This window comes from Hoplias malabaricus, chromosome Y (assembly GCF_029633855.1).
Source record: "Hoplias malabaricus isolate fHopMal1 chromosome Y, fHopMal1.hap1, whole genome shotgun sequence".
Taxonomy (NCBI): Eukaryota; Metazoa; Chordata; class Actinopteri; order Characiformes; family Erythrinidae; genus Hoplias; species Hoplias malabaricus.
In genome coordinates, this window is record NC_089820.1 from 52,586,220 (window position 1) to 52,593,680 (window position 7,461).

Consider the following 7,461-nt stretch of genomic DNA (forward strand, 5'->3'; position numbering starts at 1 on the left):
ACTCACCGAGGCGTCGTGATGAATGTTTTTTATTGTCTTTTCTGTTGTTGTTGAAGTGGCTGGACTGGAGTGGGCCCTGCTCTTTGTAGCATTGCAGAGGCAGCTAACCCAGACCCCCTGCAGGAGCGGGATAGCACCTGCTGCAATACAGCACACCACAACCTCTTTGTGATATAGAAATTCATGTGAGTTGAGGCCAAGCATAAATCATTCTGGACTGCATTTCTAAAAGGGCATATAATATTGTTTGATGTAGCATACTATATGATCTTTAACGTGATGTTTTGGAAAATCTCTAATCTATACATCAGCTGTTTTACTCCAGAGAGATATAGAAAACAGAGATGATTCAGTGTTAGAGAGAAATAATTGTTAGTCTTAGTGCAAGTTTACTCCATGAAAACTAAGACAATTTAGACTACATTTAGTTCAATAAATTAACACAAAAATCCAAATTTAAGCCATGTATTTTTAAATGTTTCACTATTTTAGAGGTATTATTTATTCCTAACTTTCATAGCTTAACCCAGTGTACCCTAGCTATTTTGGATTTGGTTATTTTAAGGAATATGACCACTTTTCTCTTTAAATACATCTTGCGTTTATTTAAAAATAACATTAGGTCAACAGGTGCTGCAGAAGTTGTCACAAACCAAGACTGAGTTGACTCCAAGTGAATCAACTCTATGAATCACTGGCCAACATTTGATACGAGTGACTCCCAGATGCACAGAGAAATGATTCTTTGGTCTACCCGACCTCTCTGTAGGATATTTCACAGCAGTGTCTGCCCCATGTTTTATTTTAAAATAGTGATAAATTTGACTCATGCCATTTTACACCAAAATCTCCTCACACTCCTAAAGTGAAACCCGCTTTCTTCCTCATAATCATGTGACACAGTGTCAGATACAGCAGTGGGTTATTTGTGTTGTCTGTAAAATGATATCATCAGAGTATGGCTCAGAGTTTTGTGAGTTGCGGCTCTGAGTGGGAAAGGGAAAGACAAAACATGCCTCGTTGCCCTGGCAACAGCAATTAGACAAATCAATTTCCTGTTTTTATTTCCTCCTTTTTTCAGCTTTCAAATCAGAAATAATGGGTCATTTATCATTTATTAATAAAAATAAATTAATTATCATTTAGTTTTATTAATTGAAAAGTGCCAACACATTTTGTCGTAGATACTGTTTTCAAATGATTATTTTTAATTAGTTATTGTTTAGTTTTCATTGTGAAAAAAATATGTCATCAACTAATAGTTTTCATCAACAAAATTAATACTGCTGTGAAGATGATGCAGAACACTCCTAAAAAGCTAATTTTATCAACTTCATCAACTTTATCCTGAAAATACAAACTGTCATTATTTGAAAATACAATATATATTTTTTTTCACAACAGTGTCAATAAAAATGGCATTACATAACAACGCAATGTAGTTTTTTTCCGGTTATACATGCTAATATATAGATATAAACTCCCTGGCTTTGCTAATTGTTTACATTTGGTGTAAGTTGATATATACCCACATTCAATCCTTGGCTTAGCTGATGTTATTTTAACTTACAATCTCAGAGTGCTTTCTTTGCAGGTATTTTATTTTAGAATTTGATACAAATACCTTCTTAATGTTCACTGACCTGGAATTCCTCTGCTAACATAAACATGCTAAACCTTTCCTAGTGCGTTAAGAATGACACCAAAGGGCTGTAAAGTCTCATTGAAAGATACAGATCACAGATGCAGCAAAATGCCAAAAGGAGAGCAATAGCTTTGCTTGGAAATGTGAAAAGAAAATGGAATGTCTTTCTCTCCATCTCCCTCTCGCACTTCTCCTTTGTCTGTCTGTCTCCCCACGTCTCTCAGAAAACAAACTGTTCTTGCATTGTGTTGTCTCTTTAAAGTTGCATGGCTGCCCCTCAACCCCGCCTCATTCCTGCACAGCCTATTCCCTCAACTGTCATTCCAGCAGGCCTAAAAGCCTGTCTTGTGAGCTGTTCAACATCAGAAATGGTTTGTGTGTTTGTCAGTTTGGCCCCCTGAAAATCCCAGCAGTTAAAACAAGGGCGCCTTGAGGACCTTCTCTTAGGAGACGTACAGTGTTTTATTGAGAGCAGTGGTGAGAACACGAGAGTAACTTTTCTGTATTATCCTGTTTATATCTCTCTTATTGCAGAAGGTTTTAAAGACAAGATCCTGAAGATCTGCAGAAACGTGAGTGAAATGTCTTCTTTAGAAACTGCTGAAGTCAGCGTATGGTATAACCTGAGTAGCCCAGTCAGAGCCTTCTGAAGAGTCTATGGGGCAGCATGGCTTGATTAGCTTGCTGACTTTTACATGTAAAGCAGCATACACCTCTTCTCCTCATCCAACCGGTGCAGACTTCATGAACGCGTCTGAAGATCGTCATCAATAATTCAGTCCTTCTGGGCCCAAACGAGAATGTGTGTATTCGTATGTGTGAGTGTGACGCAGGGTCAAACAAGTCCCCCCCCCCTGGTTAGGCTTATTTGAAGATTGGGCCCAGATAAGCACCAGACAGGAGTGGTACAAGTGCTGTAGGTCTGAGGGGAATTCTGAGTGTCTCCATTACCGGAGCCGAGCGATTTGTGCAGAATTATGTCAGGCCACAGTGATCCGGACCTTCAGGGACAGCGAAAGCATCTGATCCCACAGCAGTGCGATCTCGGACATGTTCCTTTATCTCTCCGCCTCCTCCTCCTTCTCCTCCTCCTTTCTTATGGGGCCACAGCAGGAGCTGGATGAAGACTCAGAACTGCAACAACAGGAAAATGAAACCAGGAAAGTTTTTTATCTGCATAGATATTTACATACACTGCATGTTTAGAATAGATATGAGAAGGTCTGCAGAAACCTGATGGTGTTGTTGATGTCTATTTTGTTAAAACACTCAAATTAGATTTGAATAAATATAAAATAAATTCATGGTCGGCACAGTGGCAGCAGGAGGAGTTTGGAGTGTTCTCCTCGTGTCCGCGTGTGTTTCCTGCGGGTGCGCCCACAGTCCAAAATAAAACAAAAAACCCTGAAACACATGTTGGTAGGTGGATTGGCGGTTCAAAGGTGTGTGTGTGTGTTGCCCTGCAAAGGACAGGCGCCCCCTACAGGGTGTGTTCCTGTCTTGCGCCCAGTGATTCCAGGTAGGCTCCGGACACACCTCGATTCTGAACTGGATAAGCACTTACAGATAATGAATGAACGAATGAATATAATAAATAAATAAATAAATATATTACAAATATTGGCTGTTTGTTTTCCATTGAGGGCGGCACGCTGGTGCAGCAGGTAGTGTCGCAGTCACACAGCTCCAAGGACCTGGAGGTTGTGGGTTCGATTCCCGCTCTGGGTGACTGTCTGTGAGGAGTTTGGTGTGTTCTCCCTGTGTCTGCGTGGGTTTCCTCCGGGTGCTCCGGTTTCCTCCCACGGTCCAAAAACGCACGTTGGTAGGTGGATTGGTGACTCCAAAGTGTCCGTAGGTGTGAGTGAATGTGTGTGTGTGTCTGTGTTGCCCTGTGAAGGACTGGCGCCCCCACCAGGGTATATTTCCCCGCATGGCGCTCAGTGATTCCAGGTAGTCTCTGGACCCACCACGACCCTGAATTGGATAAGCGCTTACAGATAATGAATGAATGAATGAATGAATGAATGTTTTCCATTGTTTCTCAAAAAACATGACAGTGTCTCTTTGATTTTGTTGTTTATTTTATTTTTAAAATAAAAATAGGCAAACCACCATTAAACATGTTTGTATTTTAGCATCAATGTTGTAATTATGTTTATATACACATTGTTACCAATAAAGGGGATCTGTAAATTACCACTCTGGTCAGTGTGAGAGTGTGTGAAATAGAAAAGTGAACAGTACATCTCCAGAATATGAATGGAAGCCCAATGTCCCCACAATTCACAAATACAAGACTCAAAGACACAAAAAAATTATTTGAAGGTAAAACAAACTGAAAACAAATTATACTTTTACACAAATTCCAACAACAAAAACAAAGCAAAAGAAGATGTATCAAGGGAGTTTATATATTGCACTACCACCATTTTCAGTAGGTGTTTAAAAGTGTCAGGAATCCACTAACACGTTGTTATAATATCTTATATATATCTTAAATTGTGTCCTGCTGCTTTCTGTTAAAATGGGACTTTGATGGAATCCAGTTAAATCTTTAAAGGTGAGTTCCTCAAGCGTGGCTTTAAACCTTTCATTCCTCTGTCTGAGGAACCTCAAAGCATCAAAAACTGATATTGGTGTGCGTTCATTTTATTCCGAGAAATATGAAAAGCCTAGAAAGTGCACATGTCATCATATTCACAGGCTACCGCACACATTTCACGCACGTATGTATGCAGGTATGTATGTAAGTATGTAAGTAAGTAAATAAATAAATAACTCTCGGAGGTTAACCTTTGGCCTATGTTTAATGCACTCCCCTCTCTACAGTAAGTTGATTTCATTCAGTGGCACGTAAAGACGCAATATGGCGCAGGGGGCTGGGGGCCGGGGGGTGGGGGGTGGGGTGGGGGAGGCGGGGATCTGGTGAAATAGATGAATGCTGGAGTTGAAGTATTCAGAAATCCTATTACCCTCTGATGTAATTGGCTGGCAAATACCATTCATCCCTGCTTCATGTGTGTGTGTGTTTGTGTGTGTGTGTTTGAGGAGTGGGCCGCGGTGTGTACAGGGATGCACCGAGAGACATGTTGCTAGGACACAAGCATGAGGAGCTAGAGCAAGCACTTTATATACTCTCTCTCTCTCTCTCACTCGCACCGTGCCTTCCTCTGCGTGTGTATGATAAAGTGCTGTGACAGCAGAAATGTTTGTGTGACAAGCACTCGGGGGCCTAGTCCATTAGCAGCCTCTTTTGAGTCTCCTTGGCGGGTTATTGGGCCAGGGAAGAGCAGTCAAAACCTTGCAGTCATGTCCCCCTCTCTTGCACTCGCCTCCAGATTCAGCCATTTGTACAAAGCTGAGTGGGAGGGAGGAGGTGGTTTGATGTGTGTGTGTGTGTGTGTGTGTGTGTGTGTGTGTGTGTGTGTTGGGGGGGTAGAGGACTGCCAGGACACAAAAGAATAGAAGACGGCGAGAGAAACTGTTATGTTTTCACTGTTGTTTTAGTAAATCTGATGTGACAAAGTGAAAAGGGGGGATGCTTGGAAGTGTGTGTGAGTGTGTGTGTTTGTGTGGGTGTGTGCCTGACGGGATGCACCGACCAGCTTGGCGTCGTCAGAGAAACAGACGTGCGTCCATAATTAATGTCCAGCGCGAAGCTCGCCGGCGACCCTACGTTCCTCTCACAAGACCGCGCTCGGCAGAGCTGTCCATCACAGTGCCATGCTCACAGCACTCCATTAGAGTGGAGCAATCATCTGCCCATACACTCATCACACACACTCACAGGAAACACAACACACAGCACAGCTATTCACACATCTATTTACTACGACTGTGGACACATCGCTTTCCAGAATCCAGGAGGACGGAGAAGGAAAGTAGTTCAGATGTCTGGTTACTGTCACCACTTTGGGGAACTGTAGACTTTGTAGACTGTATATTAGGGCTGTGCCATATCGTGTTGTGCACAATAATATCGTGATTTTTTTTTATGATAAAAAAATCAATATCGTGATTATTATTATGTCATAATATTGCATACATTCAGTAAGTCATTTAGACACAGTGACAGGTGGAAATTTGCTCTGCGTTTAAAAATTTGCTCCAAAAGACGAGTGACTACAGTGTGGAGGTTGTTTCGATATAAAATATCAATATTCTAAATACGCTTTATACAAAGTCAAAATCTTACTAAGTTATGGTTGTTTACAAAATAAGCAAATGTTTATTGATTGTTTCTTCTGAATGTTTGAAATTGTTAGATTTTTACTAAAATAAAATTTAATCAATTAATTTATTTATTCATTCATTATCTGTAAGCGCTTATTCAGTTCAGGGTCATGGTGGGTCTAGAGCCTACCTAGAATCATTGGGCACAAGGCGGGAATACACCCTGGAGGGGGCGCCAGTTCTTCACAGGGCAACACACACACTTACGGACACTAAGTATTACTAGTATAACATTTATTTTGTTACAACAGTGTGTTCAGGAAATTATTAAAAAAAAAAATTCAGTGTCTTTTCCTATTGCCAAGAATATCGTTATCACATCTATACCCTGAAATATTGTGATATAATTTTAGGGCCATATCGCCCACGTCTACTATATATTTTCAAATCAAAGCACATTAAATGTATTTGTTTACACTTTAACAGTCTAAATTTGCAGGAAATTAGAAAGTATCTCTAACCCAGTGAGATAAAACCAATGACCAAATTCCTTCAATCATTCATTTCCTGTAACTGTATCTTCTTGAACAGGGTTAAAGCGTGTCCAAAGCCTACCTGGAATCAGTGGGCAAAGGGCAGGGACACACCCTGGACAGTTTCCCACAGCCAGTCCACCTACCAACTCCTGCTTTTGGACTGCGTGAGGAAACTGGCGCATCCAGAGCAAACACAGACAGATTCACAGACCAAACAAACAAAACCCTTTACAAAGAGTCAACTAAACAAGGATTAAACCCAAGACCCCAAGACCCCAGGACCATGGAGTTGACCACGGTTCTCACCCCACTGACAAAGTAAGTAATTGTGAAAGTCCAGAATCCATGGAAAAATACTTGGTACAAAGCAAATGGTCCCCAAGCTGGCAAAGTGTACTTGCAATAGCAGCATATGGAATTATTAAATAACTTCATAATATTAATTATGACCACATCTAATGACCAAATATGTCCTAACTCTCATTTACCATTTTTAACACTTTTATCTCCACATAGAAAATAGAAAAGAAGATCGAACCTCACATGCAAACACAAATTGAGACCCACTTAACACAGCAAGCTTAATCAGTACATCCACCTGTTTACCTGCCACCTGCTGACCACGGCCACCGAGAAGTCTAGAGCCGAGCACAGTGTTAAATAAGCGGTAATTACACCTGAGCTCAATTTAACCTGCAAACATATGCAAAGGTGTGGAGATGAACTTTGTGTGGATGCTGCAGTAGAACATACATGTGGGAGGGAGGTGAATGGGGTGGCAGCTAATTTAAGGTTCATGTGCATGTATGAAGCAACATGAATTGGTGTGCATTGGCCTTCACCAATTACTATTTAACAAATATGTTATTTTAGTGTGTAGTGTTTACTCGGCTTGTTATTGTCAAACTTTACATTCTAAACTTTGTTTTTCAAGTGACCTACGGTTATAGGTGTGTAACTGAAATTAGAATTAGAGCGCTTAAAGGTTAGGAATAAAATGAATCACATTATACTCCAGCATTTGGCGAAAGGAGAAATTCTCGAGTCCTGTTCGAGCAAAAAGGAACGTATTATACCTCTTTTCACAAGTAAACACAGTTCTGGAGA